Consider the following 21,078-nt stretch of genomic DNA (forward strand, 5'->3'; position numbering starts at 1 on the left):
TTTATTCCATTTTTATCATCCAACATGAAGATTAAAATCATAACGGAATACTCAGAGGAAGCTAGGGTAATTGAACAGAAGTGTTCCCAATGAAAATGTGCTAACCTTATACTATTGAAGAAAATCCAAACTCTGCATTGAAATAAGAACATTCTTTGGACTCTTAAAAAATTACAGGCCTCACTTTTGTGGGTTGAAGTATTTGGATTGCTTGATAAAGAGATTACATAATTCCTTTATAGGGATAATTACTTAGTATTGTTTTTATTATGTAGCTGTAACAGATGACAAGTGTAACTTAGGTAATAGAAAACAAAATGACAGCTATATCCCTGGATGGCCAAAGTTGTGAGACCAAGAAGTCACAGAAATCTTCAGCTATTTCCATTTTCACTTAGACTTTCAAGATTCCGCCTGTTTCCTCTACGTCTGCATGATCCTCGCGATGAGGAGGTCAGGATTAACCCTGTGAACACTATTTACACTCCTTGCTGAGTTGTTTTAGTTAGCTAAAACTTAGATATTTTTTACCAAAAAAAGAAGTCGAATAAATATTGAACTTTAAAACATTTATGTTACTTAAAATTCTTCATGATTTTAGTTGTGTTTTTTCACATACGTAGATTTTTAACGTAGGATTATTTCATACAAACATTTCCACATTTTGGCATTATCCAAAGATTTATAATTTTGAAAAATATATACAACAACCCATAATGGCAAATGCTATTTCAAATTTATTAAGTATATTTAATAGACCCAAACCCACTCCCCTAAATGTATTTTTTATCTGACTTAAAAGTTTATTCTAGAAGAACAATATTACTCTTTACCAGAAGAGTGCAATTTTTAAATGTGCTTCATTTAATGAATTTAAATAAATATAACCTTCTTTCATTATTTCAGGCATTTTTTGAAAGCCTGAAATGTAAAACTAAAATGTTAACCTCAAAGTTTAAGGGAATATTATTTGAAATGTTTTCCTGGAGTGGCTCACTTAAGGATGACTCCACTGGCCTCCTAGCTTTCCCTTTGGAGTTTGCTGGAATGGAACAGTCTTCTTTATGTTCTGACCTAATATCATTTCATCTGGAGAGGTCCCAAGCCCTGTCCTGGGATTGCCTTGCAAGGGTCCAGTAGAGTGATCCAGATGTGGAGTCCTCTCGCCATTTGCTGCTTGTCATATCAAACATTTAAAATTGGGCGGTAATATGTAAATATCTTGTGAGACATTTTTCTGTCGTCTTCCTGTTTATATTTTACATTTTGTGAACTATTGGTTAGTACTTTATTTGCTAGTAATAGGACTTTCATTTAAGGTAAAAACCTTCATTGCTCAGTGTGTTTAGCATAAGTATATTTTGCAGATGACCTATTTCCTAAGGCCCGTTGCATTTAGCCTTAATTATATTTTTACTTCATAGTTTTGCCCACTTTTTTCTTTTCTTTTTAAAGAAACTATAGTGTCATGTTTAGTAAAATAGCACAAAATCCTGTAAATTTTTAACCTCATGAGATTTTTAGCCTTAAGACTAAGTCTTTTATTTTAAAAATGAAATAGCTGAATAAAAATAGTTTTTTAAACTGAGAACAAACTGAGGGTTGATGGGGGGTGGGAGGGAGGGGAGGGTGGGGGATGGGTATTGAGGAGGGCACCTTTTGGGATGAGCACTGGGTGTTGTATGGAAACCAATTTGACAATAAACTTCATATATTGAAAAAAAAATAGTTTTTTAGTCCAAAATATATCCCTGAAATATTTAGTTAAATTTTTTAAAAATTTTATGTAGCCTGGTGCCACATTTTAAAAAGTTTGACCAGAATCTAAGGAAAATAAAATTAATTTTAAATACTGAAGTTAAAAACATTTAAGTGAACCAAATCAAAGTTAACAATTTTCTAATTTTATCTATCTCCCACCATTTTGCCCAGCAGTGTTTGAAACATTCATATACATAAGACAACCCTGATCATTTCACTGCAGTTCACAGTATGTAAACTGAAGTTTTGGCATTTCCTCAAAAGACATGGTAAAATATTGTTATCACCATTAATCCCTTTGCTTGCTCTTTTTGAAAATAATTGAATTGCCTGAACATCTCAAGAGTTTCAGAGTTTACAGTGAATGGGAGCATGTATTCCAAGTGAATGTGTTGGTCTGGTAAATTCCACCTTTCGAACTGTAGTGTAATCTCCTTCTTAATTAAACAATAACACAGTAATAAATCTTGATGTGCCATGACACCTGGGAATATCAGAGCTTCAATTTCAATTTTCAATATATCGGCAGAGGAGAAGCAACTCTTATGTTGGAAATACTCTTTTCACTATGTTTTGCCCAGACCCAAACTGGTAGTTTATTAACTCAAAATACATGATTCCCTAGAACATTCTGTCTTCCCTCTTCTTCTTTTTCTTTTCTCCTTCTCTCTCTTAAAAAGTCATGATATAGAAAACTAAACTTAGTTCTTGGAGTAGGATTATTAGAATCATTTGCTCTCTGTCAAGCATCAGACTGAAGTTATATTGTTTTGTCATATTGATTATGGGGTGCTGCAAAGCTGTGTACAATAAATGTCAAGGGTAGTAAGTGACTGACAACAGTTAGGAAAAGAGAACTATAGAAAGCAAAGGAACATTTTCAAAAATGGGTTTTATTATATTTCATAGGCACCACTCACTTTACTTTTGGTGGGTTTCAATATTTGAATCAAAATATAATAATAATAATAATACATACGAATTAAGTATTAAACCAACAGATTAAAACCCCAGGCCCCCGCGCCCCTCATTTTGGTTGTAGTTCTTGGTGTAGATGCTATGGTGTGAGGGCTGCTTTCTTTCAATGGCTGGTTGTCATTCAGGCTGGGTTGTCGTGTGACTGCCTGTCTGTGCCTGCTGTACAGGTGAGCGGATGTTCTGCACAGCAAGTGTAGACAGGCAGTCACATGACAACTCCGTCCAGCCAGGCCCTTGGTTCCTTCGGGCTTCCTTTGCTCATGGGCAGATACAATCAGTCTGTTTTCCAGATTTGGTGATTTTGGAGGGTCAGGGGAAAGGGAGAGAAACACACAATAGAATTAAACATTAAAACATTATGGAACTAAAACAAGTTAGACTTTTGACTTTATTCAGAATGTACATTTTTACATTTGTTCCAAATGTGCTAACATGGATAATTGACGTGACAGAAAACTCACATCGAAATTTTAAGGAAAAACAAAACAAAAGATTAAATATAAGGTTTATTCTTAAATCCAATTCATATTATTATTACTGGCCCACATGCAGTCAGAGTTCAGAGTAATTGAACCAGATGTTTTTCCTCTTCACAAAAACTCTGCATATTTTAATACTGAAGTTAAAGATAAAGACTATGTTTATACATGTTTCTTGTAGTAGATAAGTACCATAGCCCATGAAAAAGAAACTTGTCATTTACATGGAAACGGCAGCCATTTTCAAAATAATTTATGAGCCTAATGTATCTGGCAGTTCAACCAGCCAACTTTGGTATCTGATGCTTTGAGAGTGGGATTTTACATGGGAATGTATTTTTGCCAATACTCCATAAAGCAACAGGAACTTATTTAAATTTCTCATATTCTTTTTAATGTAAAGTTTTTAAGTATGGATGTTAAAACCAGATAAAAAGCCATTGTGAGCTTACGTGCTTCTCCTAATTAACTACAGCGCCATGCCATGAATCAAAAGGGTATAAACTAAAAGTTGTTACACACAGTGATGCTCAGAATGTGTTGTGGACATTGATGGTACCATACAGTTACAAAATAATACCTTAAACACAGAAAAGGAAACTTCATTTCATATCCAAAAAGTAGAACCAAACCCTTTGGAAAATTTTCTTATAATTTGTGTAAGAAAGAGTTAATGGTGTTAAACAGAGAAATGTAATTCTGATGACTCAAGAATAATTCTGGCTATTTTAATATAAATGATCAATTCACATTCATAGAGGTATTTAACAAGTTCCCCTGCCCTTTAAAAACCAAAATATTTAGATAGTCAAAATTCTAGTAAGTGGGATTTCTTCAAAAACAAAACAAAACCTTATTGTCAAGGAGTATGTGCCTTGGAGTTTTTTTCAAAGAATTTTAAAGAAAACACATAGTTTGTTATTTCCCTTTAATGATAAAATTATGAGAAAATAGCAAGTAGAAGCTTTATGGAGAGGAAGATGTTTGTAGAGACTTAAAAAAAAATCACAGTTTCTACACATCTGAACTTTTATGCATTAATTAGATATGGTACAATTAGTTGATAAGTGAAATTTTCCATTTATTTGATTTAAAGAAAATAAATGTCTGATTCTGTTTCTGGTCATCATTCTGAGTAGAGAATTTTTTTTTTTCTGATAGAATCAAAAATGTCAGTAAACTTGGCTGCTATTTAGATAATTACAAGGTCAGAGTATGCAAAAACAAATACCTTAAGAAACTATTTTGTTATTGTTGCTTCATTCAGTGTAACAGAAAATATTTAGAGTGATTCACTTACAAAGAATATATTGGTGGAAATTAAAAATTACTGTAATTCTGTATAGCTTTCCCTCTCTCTCCCATAAATAATTTGATCCAGTTAACTCTGCTCAATTAAAGGAATGATGCATGCAACCTGAAAAAATAGAAAGAAATATTTGTGAGTTTATATGCTATATTTTAATATGAAACAGTTCTATTAAACCAAGATATCCAAAATATTTGAGCCTGAAAAACCGTAACTATTTTCAAGGAGAAAAAAAATCTTGCTGAAAAATATGTACTCTATTCATAAGACTTTTAGATAATTCATGTTTCTAATAGATTTTTAAACTATAATTGTAGTAAGTATGTTGCATATGCACACTTTATAGTGCTATTGGACCTGTCTTTAACCTTGTTAAAAACATGAAAGGCTGAAAAAAACATTTAAGACTTTTTTCCAATCTTCCAAATAGAGTGAATATCAATCCACTATCACGTAAAATACTAGCTAAAATATAAAAGCGCTATTTACATTATTATCATAACATGTAATTTTTAATATGGTTATTACACCTCATTTTCTTTTGTCTTCTATTTATTATCTTAAGGGAAAAAAATGCATTGAAAGAATTATCTTCTAAGTCCTTTACAGCAAAATTCAGCCAAAGCAGCTTCAGGAAACTGGCTGTCACGATAGGTCAGGAAATTCAAAATGAATATTTAATTATTTTCTTTAATTTACCTCATCATCTCTATTTATTAAAACTGATAACGCTTGTTAATAAGAAACTTTCAAAAATGGATAAATATTTCTATCTACATAGTTTGTAGCACATTAAGGTAAAAAGATAGAAGAAACCAAGTAAGAAAGTTTCTGTCTTCACTGAAGACAATTTCCTGTCTCCTCTCAGGTTAAAGCCTGACCTTCTAATTATTTTAAGTTGAGATTTCTGAGTGATGGTCGCTTAGTTATTATTTGGACATTATTGTGATGGGTGGGATATTCTCTTTATAAAAGAGGAAAAGGGTTGTTTTTATAGAGAAAAATCTCTTGTAGAGTAATTGAAAGCTTTGGCTTCTCTTTACTAAGGATAGACACTGGTGGATGAGTGAACTTCTTCTCATTATCAAGTTGTAGTTTTTTTAAATTTCCTTAAGAACAAAAAAGGAAAAATTCTTTCATTAGAAGTTTTATGCCTAAACTTTTTCCCACGGCGTGAAAAACTTGGGTGGTCTGTAAGGCGAGAGGTGGGGGTAGACAGTATATTTTGGTCTTTTAAAAACATAAACACATTATCTGGGCCGAAAGACAGAAATGCCAAGCAGGAAGGATGTTAAACCTATTGACTAATTGCAAGAAAGTGATCAGTGTGAAATTTGGTCCCATTGTAAACAAACTTTCTTTGATTTTGAGATCTTTGGCTTAAAAAAAGGAGTGAGGTTTTGAAAATATAAACTTTTATATTGATCCTCTTTCACTTAGGAATTGATGGTATTGAGTCTAAAGCCCTTAATTTCCTTTCTCTTAGATACTAGAAAAAGTTTTCCTTTTAACCCAGTACCTAGCCTAACTTACCAGTCATCCACGCACTAAAACGAAAAACAACTACTCAGCTTCAATGAACTGCAGTTTGGACAGACCCCTGAAAACATTTTTCTCTTTCTGACAATGTACAGTGTTTACTTTTAATACTCACCATCATATCCAGGGGTAGTTTTACTTGAAGATGTCACTGTTGGTTAGTTTCCTCTGGAATAGATCCCATGACCTCTAAAATATTTGTATATCTCCTTATAAAGTAATATCAAAATAAAGTTAAACATTGTTCTAATTACCCTGGAAATAGACACGGTTATTTTATGATATGTGTGTATACGTGCTAGTATATATACCACTGCTTAAACTACCATCCTTGCCTTCAGTCAGCAGGACTTTATAAAGTGAGTTTTACTTTGGATCTTTAATTTAGCTCATGCAATTTAAAAGTAAGTGTGATTCCTTTTCATTTGTTTAAAGCTTGCATCAAAAATGGGTCCTCAGGAGTCTACCAAGCACTTGCAGGCACTCCTCGGCTACCCCCTTACAAATTAATTCTTATGTTCCTATTCCTGTATTTATGCCAAGGACACAATCGAGTCCCCTCTGTCTCCAGACTAAAAGTCATCCTAGGGAGAAATTTGGTGGGCGACCAATTGTGGTTGGTTTCTTAGAAACAAAAAGGCAATTTAAGATGAAGACAGACATTTAAATTGAATATACGTGAATGAAGGCAAGTTATGAAATTCTGTCATTTCTACAGAGTAAAAAAACGAAAACCGAAAACCAAAAAAAGCCCGTTATAGCTATCTTTCTTCTTTAGTAACTGCTTCAGTTAGTAAAAATATATATCGGAGAAAATAAGCTTCTGTATTTACCTAATAGGATTTTTTTTTGTTTTCTTATGTAAAAGAAACTATATAGATTTTAAATATCTCTTGTTCTATTAAAAATAATTAATATGGAAGCCTCTAAGTCACAATAGAAAAAACAAAGGAAGACTTTACTATATCATCTAAGTGGAGAAGATAACTAAATTTATCCATGCTTTTTATATTTTAACTAAAAACCATGAATAAAAGGTTATATGTACTTTACACCAGTTTGAGGATGATCAAAAGGGTCATTTAAAAAAGTAGATTGTTTTCACGAAAGATAACTTGGGGAACCTTGTTTAATAAAATGGGTCGCAAAAGAGAACTTGTGATAATTTTGAATTGTTGCAAAATGTGTAATTTAGAAAAGGATTTGTTCAGAAATCACTGTAATTTTAAAAAATTTAAAGGAGGACAAAAAGGGATCACATCCACTTTTTCATAAAAAACTATAAAACAGATGTTTTCATTATATAGAATTGTTTGGGAGTAGATATAAATGGGGGTTGAGGGAATTAGGGGTGAGGCAGTAACATTTTTCCAGAACTTTCTTTAAGAGACCCACCTTTAAAGTTCAGCAAGGATCATATTGCAACCCAGACTTTCTCTATTATTCTCTCTATTGGGATTTCATTCAGCTTAAGGGTTTTCCTCCCTCCCACCTTCCCCACCCATCCCCCTTCACCTCCAGGACAGCTGGAAACTGACCAAAGAAAACTTTGCCTTCGTTTACAAATTCCTTTTTTATCAGTGGGTTTCTAGACAAAGTACCTTATCATTTTAAATGCTCAGAGAAATAGAAGCATTGTAAAATATAGGCATGAGGTCTCAGCTGACCAGCAATTATCAACCATTTTTTGATTTAAAAAAAAAAATGTGACACAGATGTATATTGGGATATCCGAAGACAGAGGTTTCTTCTATTCTGTGACTTAATCAGTTGCTGACTCACTAGGTTCTGGGTTGGCGCTCTTTTCTGGGTCAGTCCCATTTGTATTGTCTGGTGGGCAAGAACTTGGCAGCCTCTTCTTTTATTGTTAGATATTATCATGTACGTAAATTTTCAAAAAAAAGCACTCTTCAGATAGCATTGTAAAAATAGCCAATATTCTTTACTTTGAAGCAAAATGGATTCAGTCCCGGGGAGGTTAAAAGTTCTACTACAGCCCTTATTCAAGTAAGTTTTTAGGTCTTTGTATTATTAATTTCAACAATTAACAACTAGCCTCATTAAGTTATTCTTAAGTGTCTGGAGTCTTTTCATATTTCATTTTAAAGGAAGAAAAACTTTAAACTTAAAAATGTACTTGACTTCTAGATCTTCAGAAATCAACTAACATACAGTAAATCGCTATATACCACATATTGTTACTCTTTCAAAACTAAATGCATTGCTTCGCATGACACATATACCTCTGTTTCTCTCGCATGTGAACGCAAATCATTGGCTCCCCACCTCGGCTCTCCTGGGCACAGACCAGGTGAGCAGTCAAGGAGGCCTTACCCACAGGTCTTCTTTCCAACAGTCCTTTCTCAGCGGTGTCCCCGAGGGCTTCTTGGTCCCTAGTGTGCAAAACCTGTGAAGAAAAACACTGGGTATGAGATTTGAAAAAGCAAACAGAAGTCTTCTCCTTGGAAACAGCAACTTCTGTCCCCAGCCGTCCGTGGCGTTGCGCTCCCCTGCCCAGTCTAACCAATGTGCAGACTACTGTACAACGGCATTGTCCTGAACAGGTAGTCTGAACACTGGGGCGACGGAGCAGGATCTCCAGAAGCTTCCATCTGTGTACTTAAAATCCTGTCCCGGTCTTTGGGAAAAGCCTCCCTTCCTGCACCAGGGGTTGCATTCGGCTATCCCCCCTGAATTCTGCTGCACTGACTGAGACACACTCAAGGGCTGTGATTTCCAGTCTTGACGTGGCACATTTGCTGCAGACTGGGGAACTGGCAATGAATTTAGGACCAGGAAAAGGGGGAGGGCTGGGCTGGAGAGTCCATATATGGGATGATGTCACCCTGGGGAGGTTTGGGTATGCGCGGTGCCGCTGGAGAGACCGCTAGAATCGCCTGCTCTCAGACATGGGTCTGTGCATAAAATGGTACCAGATGTTTTAGTGTAATGTTAAGCAGTCATTTCATCTTCAGGCCAGATTTTTTTCCTCAACTGGGCAGGAAGTGGGCCTCAGTATGGAAAAGCTGTAAAAAAAGAGTCGAGATGTACAGTTCTGCTGTGGCCAACTGAAAGTGAGCTAGTGGAGAAGTACAAATCTGCTGTCCGATCCAGACTAGAAAAGTAATTTGAAGATAGAGGGTAGATAAAAAAAAAAAAAAAAAAAAAAAGTAAACAGAAAGTTGAGCACTGGAAGGGAGGGCTCATTTGCAAACTTTTTTGAGCTGCCCTGTGGCACTTTATTTTCTGGTATTTCACTCGTCAAAAAGGGCAGATAAGTTCATTTTTTTTCTCTCTCTCTCTCTTTCCCTCCTCCTCCTCGTCTGTTGGATCTGTCAGCGGCTTGCAGGCTGCTCTAGACTTGAACAGTAATTATAGCAACTTCCTGAAAGTGAAGCCCCCATGAAAAGTCTGGAGAAATGTTCTTTGTCATGGCCTCTACATGAGTAATTAGTTCCACATGTGGCCTTCCTCGTTTCCCTCAGCGATTTTGGCTGGCTCTCGGAATGCCGTGCTATATAGTCCGACCTAAAGAAACTTTAAAGTTTTGATTTCAAACCTCCGCTATGAAATAACAGCTTCAGTCTCCTAACAAATTGCCTCTGGTAGATCCATCCTCTGAGGTCCAGCATTCTTTTTCACTGGGAATTCTTGATTCTGTGTTAATACTTTTGTTTTAATGGTATGCTATTGCTCAGTTTTATCTCTGGTTAACTAAGTCTGTTGAAATTTGCCAAGTACCGCTTGACCAAAGGTTATAACGTATCAGCCCACTGGCATCTACTTCTCTTTTCTTGTTGTTGCTGTTTTCAATTATATATACTGTTGAATATTCCGGGTATATAGCCCTGTGACTTTCCCTCCATAGAATTCTGATTAAAGTTTGAGTTACTTCAAACAAGAGCTTGATTAATTGCCCTTCCAGAGATCAAAATGTGAGAAAATTCCTAGGTAGCTTCCAAATATAATTTGAGTAGCCAAACTATGAAACTTAGTAATCTTTAAAGAATTACTACTAAAGCAATTCATTTCTACTGGACTTATGCAATACTTTTTAGAGGCAGAAAAATCTACCTCTTTTTTAAATAGATTGCGTTAAATATTTTAAGAAGCTTCAAGTGAGAGAGAACTGCCTTAAAGCCTTCACTTATCGTGAAATGTCTTCTCGTGAATTAACATACCATTAATGGGATCTACAGTTATGACAAGCCCTGGTCACCTGGGGAGGAAGATTAAATAAGATAAAAAAGGAATTATCCAGCAGGTTAGGATGGAACAGAGAGATTAGCATTGGGTACATCATTCATAGAGGGATTGAAACTATCAGTGGACATCAGAGGGATTGCTTCCTATCCCTGTACTTGTACTTCCAAACTGGTGTCTCCAGGGCCTCTCCTGTAGTGTTTGAGCAAGTCCAGGATGCCTCAACTCCTTTTCCCCCCGTCACTGCTTGTAGAATACTGGAAATAAGCAAGCGTGACTTCATGCAACCTAATAGTCTCATTACATGTGGATGCCAACTCTGCCATTGTTCAGTGTCCATATGTTTGTTCACAAGTCATCATAGAGGAGTCATGAGCCAATGGGACAATAGTCAGCCAGGAATCCAGCATTCCAGGTGTGGGTTTGTTTCTGCCACATATAGTGAAAGCCTTTCCTCTGCCTTCTTCTATTTATATCGATGACACACGCCTTGGAAATTTTAGGTAAGGCGGAGGAAAGGTGGTTCTGATCGTACTGCTCCATGATTTCATCTTAGTTTGCACATCTATAGTTTCTCAAATATAAGAGAGATCCTCTCTTGAATAGGGGATTTTATGAAGTTTTACTCAAGGAACTCAAATTTATAACTGTCTTTACAGCTTTTGAAGCATTTTAAATGATCTCTTGTGGAATACAACTATACAGGTCTTGCCCTTCTTCGCACATGTACCTGTCTCATTGGGCTTCCAGTTGACTAACACGCTTTAGAGTTCTCTTTCCTTCAAATAGCTCAACAAATATATATTATTGCCGACTCATATGCTGGTCACAATGCCAGGGACTGGGCATATAAGGGTTAAGAAGATATGATTCCTGCCCTCAAAGAGCTCACACTTACTTACAATATTAAGAATGCTAATCTGTTCCTTTCCAGGAAAAAAAAAAAAAAAAAAAAAAAGAAAAGAATGCTAATCTATTATCAAACTCAATCTAAAAAAAAATCTTTCATGCCTTTGTGGAGAGTCTGTTGGTATTCATTTGGAAATGGCCTGAGGACTTTTTCTATGTCTGTGAAGTTATCAGTTAAATACCTGAAATATGATGGGCTCTAGAAAGCACAGTTACGCACAACAAAGACTCGCCTTTGAGAATTAATGTTATTTAACTTGCTATTTCAAAGCACATGGACCAAAGTGATTGTTTGAATCAGTGGATAGTTTGGGGTGACTATAAAATTTGTTCTATCTTAAAATGTCATGAAAGGAAACACTATTTCAGTTGGTTATCATTCCCAAGCTTGGCAAATTTTTATGACTTTAGAAATTCTCAAATTGAAACCAGGACTTGTTTTGTTTCTTTGTACTTACAGACGAACGGGGTTACTAGTGTTTACAATAGAGTATTTTGTGACATCCAGATATGGTGTCACAGATAGTATTTATACTCTCTACTTCAGATAGTATTTATATAGCTTTAATTTTTGTGTTACAAAATTAGTGCCACGGGCACTATAAAAGTTCAATCAATAGAAAGTATGTAAAGAAAAAGTTAATCATGTTCCCTTCCAACCTCCTAACGTTTCTGCTCTCCCAAATTAATGGTAACAGTTTTGGGTGATTCTTTTTACCACCTTCCTCAATGGCCATTTATGGCTTCTTTAAAGATTACAAAATCTTTTCACATACAATGTGTCAGTTACTTATAATAATCCTATGGGGCAGATACTATCATCATTCCCATTTTATTGATGATGAAATTGAGGCTCGAAGTTAAGCATGTTACTTTGTGGAATTACAGTAAGTGACAGAACGCATCTTTTTTCTAATTCAAACACCTGTGCCCCGAAGCATATTGTCAGCCCTCAGAGACCATTTTTTCCCCTACAGAATTCTTATAGCACTTATATTGCCTGTGATTCATTTGTTAATTATCTGCTGCCTTCTCTTCATTTTGTACTGAAATGTTACCAAATATTTCACATATATGGATTTTTCCCCAAATAGAATATAAGCTGATTGAAGGCAGGGACGGTATCTTTATACTTCAATTTGCCTGTGGTAGGCCATTCAAGAAACTGTTGAATGAATAAAAGCTACATAGTATTCAGGTGGTTTCTGATCAAACATTTATCCGGACAATAATTCAAGAATTACAGCATCTTATTTTCTAAATTTAAATGGAAAATATGGATGCAATTGTAACATTTCTATTGGTGTACTGCAGCTGTGTATCCGATAGCGCTATTCTTTTATAAATAAATGTGAACATTGGGCCAGCCATATTTCCTTGCTTATTTTTGGCCTTGTAATCTTCTGGAAGCATCCTGTGTAGCTATCGGTCATATAATCTTGTGTGAAAAGCAGGATCTAACCAAGTTGTGGCGTTTCCTTTCTTGTTGTTTTCTCCTTCTCAGTTTGTATTTGAGATAAAAATCTAGTTGACCCCAGTTCGTTGCAAATTAGACAAGATAGCCCCACTTAGTTTGGCTTTATGTGATGTGGATTAGCACTTGTTTTTTGTTTTGTTTTGTTTTGTTTTGTTTTATTGGAGGCAATGCAATCCCCTAATTGCCAGTATTTCCTATTTTGTTAGGGCCCAAAAGGACTGGGAGATTTGTTGTAGCAAAGCTTTCCCCTTTCTGTCCTTCCCTGACTCTCAAATGGCTGCCTTCAGATCACTGCAGTGAAGTGCCCTTTTAGGCAGAGAGATGCAAATCAGAGGCTGTGAAATAGAGGAGAAATAGTTCAGAAGAGTTAACAGATTTTCCTTCAACAACCGAAAAAGAAGTGAAATTAGAACAGCTATAAATCATAAATTTAATGCAACTGACTTTACAATCTTCAAAAAGCTTACGAAAGGCGAAGACTGTGAGAGAGTTGATTTTAAAGCGTACATTTACTAATGCATGTTTTGTTTTGCCTGTCTCTAGAATTTCCATTGCTGAGTCTGTTTATTTAGAAATCAGCGTCTAACCAAAAGCAGTATATATTTTATGAACATTCTTTCCTCAAATCAATTGAGAAAGATAATGTTACGCCTTTGAGTTTTACTAACCACTGGCGTGCACAGCAGCCATTTCTATATTTCAGTAACATAATACATCCGGCAGACAAACCTTAAAAACTCTGGCTCTCTTGAAAACCAGTCGCAGGAAGGTAAATATATGATTTATGACTCTAGTAAAATTTGAAGCACTGTCTTGAAATCTTCAGGGGAAGGCAAGATAAAGGGATTGGAAAATTGGTGCTGGCCTTTCTAGGCAGATTTTAAGTGAGAGCGTCCTAGGAATGCAGTCTGCTGCCTGCTTCAACCCCCAAAAGCTGATGAGCATCATCTGAATGCTATGTGCTATCTATTGAAGCGTTCTATTGAATTCCACGTTACAATCAGACTTTAAAATGAGAGCTAGCTCACTTGGACCAGAGAAATATGGTGTCCTAGGGTCACTGACAATTTTAGAATATTGCCTCCTGATGTCTTTTGGCATCACCAATATTTTATTTCCTTAGTATGACTCAGAAATGAGCATGTATGATATCAAAAAGGAAAAAAAATCTCTGTATACATCACATAAAGACTTAGAAACCACTTTTTTGCAGGTGTAGAGAAAGTGTCCTTTCTGTGGCCAGAGGGTCTAGTGAAGCATATTGGCTACAAGGAAGCATGTGTGTGAAAGGAAACTTTCTCCTTTACCCCAAATACCTGCAATTATGTAGTAGGTCGTTTTAGAAGCTCCACGTTTTTAAGTGATGATAGGCATACTTGGGTAATGTAGGACACTGTGTCTTTATTTTAGGATTTATAATCCTCTGGTATATTCAAAAGGGGAAATACAAATTATATGAATTGCTAAAAGGGTTTGATCCAACATAAATCTGTTTAGTTGAGTATATTGTAAAATCGCTAGCTTCTTGATTCTGTTCAGACTCCAGAGAATTTATTCAAGCGACATATGAGCCCATATTAAAATACTTCTATTCATGCCACCATGGGAATGTGCTTTACTTTTACAGGCCCTCTCCCCACCCCACCCCCCCTACCAAAGCACTTAGTGTATAAATTAGTTCATGTTGAAAGGTTATTTACATGTTGCCAATGAGTATTAATCGCATATGTTTATAAACACATATTATTTGCATAGTAAACAACCAAAAATGGCTTCAGTTTGCCTTACAGAATCAGATTATGTAACTTCACTGACATCCAGGCCTATAGTGGAAAAGCTGTAGAGAAAGGGAAGTATACCATTTTCCGTTTTTAAAGGTTTGTTTTGTTTCTTTAATACCTATTTTGAGCACTTATTTTATCCCAGGCACCCTGTGCTGGGGTTTTTCACATGTAATATAATATAATCCAACAACCCTGATGGTAGGATTTCTCCATGGTCACAGATGAGGAAGTGGGAGCTCCAGGAGGCAATGCAGCGTGAGGGTTCCAGAGCTACACCATGTGTGTTTGAATCCTGGCTTCACAACTTGTTATGTGAGCTCAGCAATTATTTAACTGTTCTGGGCTCTGGTCTCCTTATCTGTAAGATAGGGTTTCTTTTAGGACTAAAAAGGCTAACGTGTGATAAAAGCTTGGAACAGGGCCTGGCCCAGAGGTGGGCCTCATTCAGGTTGGGTGCTGCTGTGAGGGCAAGCCAGGCCCCCACGTGGCTTCAGTTACTGACCCCTGATTCCAAGTCAGGTACCATGACTCCAAAGCCCAAGCAACAGCAAGTACTGTTCAGAAACAAAGTGTATTATTTTCCTCAAGGTGTTTATAATCTCGCTAGGTTATTAAACCATGTACATGTAGAACTAGTAAAAAACAGAACTAAATACTTGATTCTAATAGAAAGATGATAGGATTGTTTTGAAAACACTGCAGTGGTAGCTGGCTCCTTAAGATAGCCTGTTGGAGAATCTTTTTGAAAAACCCATAAGTTTATCCACTTTTATTATAGTTCTGTATGTGTATGTTAAAACACACATATGTATCTAAATGTGCATGGATGTGTGGGTACAGATGTGTGTGTGTGTGTGTGTGTGTGTGTGTGTGTGTGTTTAAACTAAACCAGATTTTATGAGAATTACCAACATCAGAATCACTTCTTTCCCTTTTTAAAGGAACCTATTCTTTTCAAGGCTAGAGCATGTTCAATTTTTTTTTGTAATCCTAGACATTAGTTTTAGTGTGTGCACGTTTCAGTCATTTTTTAAAAATTGTGCCCATCAGAGCTTTACAGGAATAATTGAAGGTTAACAAGTGTAAATTAGATGGGAAATGCATTCATAATTTTGCAAATGCAGTGTTTTAAGGGGACTGATTTCTGCAGAGGCGCAGCTATTGCTGCTTGTATTTGAAAACTGCACACCCACTTTGTGTACTCCTGGTTCAGTTTTGTTAGGGAGAAGTCTACCCCCAACCTCTGCTTTGTAACAGAATGTATTCCTCTGGTCCAGTTTATTTCCTTTCCGTTTCACCTTGGTTTTTTCAAGAGAGAACTAGTCTTGGATTTCATTGGCCAGAGTGGATGATGATTGCTTTTGAAATGCTGGCTTGTTTTGCTGGAGAACTAGTAGAATTTTAAATAGTTTTCTGGGTTTTTTTCTTTTTTCTCTAAGAGATCTGGACCCCACTGAAAATGTTCGGGGGTGGCCTTAGGTGCTACCTGGCCCAGTGTTTGTGTCACCTACTGGAACGAATGCCTAGAATTCAACTTGCATTTTCAGGGCCTACTGAAATTCTATTATTGAGAAGTTTACTAAAGAAGTTCAAGTCTTCTGAACAGAGAAAACAACAGGAGCCATAATAAGTGGCCTGAGAAGAACCTTTTGACTTTTGTAGAATTGCCTTTGTCAGTAGTGAAGCCAGATTGAGGATAGTGGACTTCCCTCCCTTTTTTCGTGATTCCAGACCATGAAATTTTCAGTACCACATTTCAATTGGTTAATTTTTGGAAAGTTTAGTCCCTCATTTTTTTTTTTTAACCTTTAACAGTACAAGAAAGCTAGTGGGAGGTGATTTTCCACTAAATTTTGTCCTATCTGTTTTCTAAATCAGCCTTAATTTTAGTTCCATCTTTGCCTTCACATCATAAAATAATCAGTGTTGGTCACGCAGTAATGCTAATACTGGTTAGGTTGAATCTAATTTGTTGATGTTGATTCTAACTGTATTTTATTATTGTTTAATTTGATTTTGTTTAGATTGTATGTTGTACATTCAGACTTATTTAGATGAAGAGCCATTTCTGTGGCATCCCTCTACTGGATCATTTTCAGTGTGTTTCTCTGTGTCTTATACATAGGCAGGATTTCCTGAGTGTATAAAAGTTCTCCACTTAAAACTACCATTCCCACGGTACATGATACATACCTCCTTCACATTCAATGTAGGAGAGTTTCGGTGAATTTTTGTGTATGTGCGTGCTGATGGAAACTGGAAAGGCCATGCTGAAGACTGTTTTAACAGTGTACGATAATTTTCACAGTACGGTTCCCTTGTTTACCGCTGTATACCGTGACCATGAAATAGAGGTTTTGAATTAACATTCACAGTGAAAACACTAAAGCCAAGTCACTCAGTGCCTAGGGCAGAAGATGTTTGGTGATTTAACCTTTGTACAGATTTAATTAATTGCATTTGATTTCAAAATTTCATCTTTTTGGAAGAGATTTCACTTCTTTGAAGTTAAACCTTTTTTAAAAGAGGTTTTGTTTTAATTCCAGTTACTTAACATACAGTGTTATATTAGTTTCAGGTGTACAATATAGTTAGATCTTTGTATTGTTGGATACAACTGAGGTATAAGAGAAGGAGCACCAGAATTGATTGGGTCTAGCTCAGTTCTGCTATTTTCTTATTTGTCAAATGAGGCATGGTTGGGAGGAGGTTATTGGGAGAAGGCCTGAATTAAATGATATGGATAAAACAAACTGAGATACTTTTGAAAACATTCTGCAATAATTCATATGGCAATGGTTTGGAGAGTTGTCATGGTGGTACCTTGGGGCAGGTGGTTACAGTGCTCTAGCAGAACTGTTTCTACCTGATGACTTATGTGGTGGCCCTGCATGTTTAAAAGGAGGAAATTCAACTAGTCATTGTGTCAAAAGGCAGTGATAGGTGTCAATGTCCCTCCATGATTACGTGCCAGTGTATCTCCACCAAGTGATCAAAAGGCATTCAGTAAAATAGGCTTACTGCTCATTTTTATTCATTTCTTCTCCTCCTCGTTTCTACTTTTCCATCTTCCCTCTCCACCCCACTTTTGCTCAGTGTGAGACTTTCTCTTGCTCTCCCCTCTTCTCTCCAGCCTCGACTCTTCCTGCTTTTTCTTCAGAACAAGGGATTGGAATTGAGCAACCAGTGAAAATATGTATTCAACTATTTTAAAAGATTTTGTTTTTTCTCTTTAATTTTTCAATCAGATGAATTTAACCCTCTGTATGCATTGCTTAAAACAAGTAATTCCTAAACTAAATTACATTGCCTTTATACTTCCTTGTGGCCTTTAAAATAATTGTCTTATGAGCCAGTGACTTTTCATTTAAAACAAAATAAAACAAAACATTAAATGCCTTTGGAATGGAAGAGAGAGAATGTTAGAGCTTTAGATAGATCATACTGTTATACTTTAAATCAGCTTTCTCATGGCTCCAAAGAATATTGCATGCCAAATATTTTCAGATAACCATACAGACTTTATTGTGCAGTCAATTCATTCTTTCATCCATTTGCTGATTCTTCTCAGACTGTTGTTTCGCTTGTTCTGATATTTATATTTCTCCTTTCACACTTGATTCTAAGCTCCTTGAAGGCAGGGGCTACAACTGTAGATTCTGTCGGCTGCACAATGGCTTCTCATATTGAATCAGGTCAATAAATACATAGTGATCAATCTGAGTTTATCCTGAATGTGAAGAGTCAAAAAAGGGGATTCCTTCTTAAGTAAGAATCAAGACCACTAAATATCTTCTTCCTAATTTACATACATAGCATTTCTATTTACCTTTATGCCTTTAGACTTTAACCCACAATTAGAATGCTATAATACATAGGCCATTCGTAGTACATTTGAGAGTGTGCTTAGAATGTGCTACAAATGCTACAGATGCCATCTTACTTAAAAATCACAAGGAGGAATTTTTTAGTTGAATGTCTGCTGGGAAACTACTGCCAGGAGAAATGTGGAAACCACATGAAATTCACTACATAAAGAAATCTGGTTTCCATTTCTGCACTGCATTTTGTGCTAGCAGGAAGAAGATAAACAAGCTGTTTGAAACTAAAGTGAATGGCAAAGGGATTAAAATTTTAAAATCCCGTATCGTAAATGTATTCTGGAATTTGTGAAATTTAATCCCATCACATAGGATCCTTTAAGAAGGGAGAAAATGTGTTGAGTCTTTTACTTTTAGATATCTCAGTGGAATGGATGAGTAATTTTGCTTCCTGTTGATGAGTAGTAATACAGCCATAACATTTGCTTCAGTTGAGATTAAAACGAAAGTCTCATGCTAGTCTTTAGTAGGCAGACATTATTTTCAGAGTGAGAAAAGGGAAGGAAGCAGGAAAACTCCCTTTTTCGGGGTTGGTTTTAAATCATCCCTTCTAGAGATGGCAGAATTTTACTCTAACATTTTAAGTTAGCTATTTTTAAAACTCTATATGAAAAGGTATATGTGTGGGGCAGATCAAAGGGGAAGGATTGAACTGTTTATTTTCAGAAAAATAGTCTGGAGATTCTTTTTTTATTTTTCTTATTAGTGGCCCTTATACAATTTAAATATGTTTTGAAGCTGGTATTTAAAAAGGAATAAACTCGATTAAGATAAAATGGATTGTGAATAATAAAAATGTTGGCATTTAAAACATAAAGACCAATCATTCCAATTGTGATTTCCCTTTAATAAACGTAACCAGATTGTGCTTTCCCATGTTTGGGAGTAACAGACATGCATTTCTAAATTCAGGGGGGCCTTGTGCTTTGAAAAAACCCGTGAGATCAAGATTATAACATTAAGTTCATCATATATTTGAGTGGATTAAAACTTTTCCTCACACAGCTCAATTCCTACTTTATGGTAGAAAAGGAAGGCAGAATTATTTAAGGTTTATTTTGATTACTTTTGTTTAACATGGTGGTTTTGTTTGTTTGTTTGTGGCTGCTGTTTTACCATTTTAACTTCCAATCTGCAAACTTTTAGCTGGCTTCTCTTAATAACTAATACATAATTTGTCTAAGCCTGCATTCATAACCAAGGTGTCCTGTGTGTTTGGAAAGTGCCATTTTTCAGATCACACATAAAAAATAAACTTCTGGCCACTCCATTCATTTGTTCACCCATTCACTCATTCATTCCTAAACGTTTGTCAGACTCCTACCATGTCACAGACACTGTGCTAGAGGCGGAAATAATGCAAAACGCATGCCTTCAAGAAGTTTGTTTGGGATGACTTAAGGGGCAAAAACTATTGTTGAGAAGAATGAGTTGGATAAATGTATACTTGTATAGATGCTCAGGTTCATCTAACAGTAATAGACTAGGGAGCTAGAAGGCCTGGGTGTGTGTCTGGTTCTACCATTTTGCTGTGTGGCCTTGGGAGCATTACTTGTCACCCTTGTGATTTGGGTGTGGTTATGAGGATTGCATGAATTAACTTGTGGAAGCTCTCAGCATGGTGCCTGGCATTTATTAAGTGCTTTATAAATGTTAGCTTCAGGGATGATTTTCAAGATACTTCACAATAAGTACAGTAGGGGCACCAACCAATTAGAACTGCTATTGGCTGTAAAAATCTGATCAGTGTATGGTCTGAATGTCAGTTCAGTTAGCCTCATTGGTATTATTGTTTCTACTTAAAATTTCTGAACCAAGCTTTATGCCTCACTCCTACCTCATCCTGTGAGCCGGGCTCTGTGGCACTCATAGACCTGGGTGCCTGCAATTTGTATTTTTGAAATCTTTTTAAGTAGCTAGACTTAGTATGGACCTTTTTGTGTGTTCCAGATCATTCAGGATGTTTTTCTTAACTAATACCTTCTAGAAGACACTAGAGCCAAACCCTGGGTTCTCAATTTCTTTCCCCTAATGTTGGTTGGTAATTGTGATAGTAAAGATAGTAAACAATTTCTTCATTTGTTTTCTTCTTTCTCTCCTCTTCTCCCTTCCATCCCTCCTTGTCCTCTTCCTGCTTATAAGAAAATAATATCTAAAGCTAATTGCCTCACATTCTTTTTTAGAAAGAGATATATACCATACATAAATTCACTCTTTACAGTAAGCGGTCAGCAGTTTGTGGTAAGGATAGAACCTATATAAGAGCATTTGGAGGAAGTTAAAAAACATGTGAGGTGTGAAAGAGTTTTGTTCTTTTGTAGTCAGAACACCTGAGTCCCAGTGCGACTACTTACTAATCACTTACCTACATAGCTAATTTACTTGACTGTGTGTTCCATTTTTCCATCTGTAAACTTGGGATGATAACAGAACCTTTCGCATAGGGTACTGGGAGGATTAAATAACATATTACTTATTAAGCACTAAGAACATAAATTTCAATGAATTTATTTAATTTGTATACTTAAGCTCTTAGGATGTAATTGGCATGAATTTATTCAGCAGATATTTAAAGCACTTATATGTGCCAAACACTATTATAGGCACTGGGGATACAACAGTGAATAACAAGACAAAAACTCTTGTCTTCGTGACTGTCCAGTTCAATGAAAAAAAATTAAAGCAAGAAAAGAGAGTAGGGAATCTGAAGTTGCAATGTTAAATAGGGTGGTTAGGAAACAAGAGGTTTGAGCAAGTA

The 21,078-nt window shown here is 35.9% G+C and overlaps 1 protein-coding gene and 1 long non-coding RNA gene across 11 annotated transcripts in view; one reads left to right on the forward strand and one right to left on the reverse strand.

Annotated features, from left to right (window-relative positions):
- DNM3 (dynamin 3) overlaps positions 1 to 21,078 on the forward strand; it is a 560,234-nt gene that overhangs the window by 302,993 nt on the left and 236,163 nt on the right. The window lies entirely within an intron of this gene.
- Positions 2,639 to 8,850, reverse strand: LOC125925153 (uncharacterized). 2 transcript variants are annotated; one of them, XR_007458713.1, is made up of 3 exons: positions 8,401 to 8,850; positions 6,182 to 6,275; positions 2,639 to 4,635 (listed from the first exon to the last, which is right to left on the reverse strand). It is a non-coding gene; the product is annotated as an uncharacterized LOC125925153 (long non-coding RNA). The 2 variants fall into 2 exon arrangements; XR_007458712.1 differs by lacking the exon at positions 8,401 to 8,850 and having other exon boundaries at positions 6,182 to 7,534.

Source organism: Panthera uncia, chromosome F1 (assembly GCF_023721935.1).
Source record: "Panthera uncia isolate 11264 chromosome F1, Puncia_PCG_1.0, whole genome shotgun sequence".
In the NCBI taxonomy this organism is placed as follows: domain Eukaryota; kingdom Metazoa; phylum Chordata; class Mammalia; order Carnivora; family Felidae; genus Panthera; species Panthera uncia.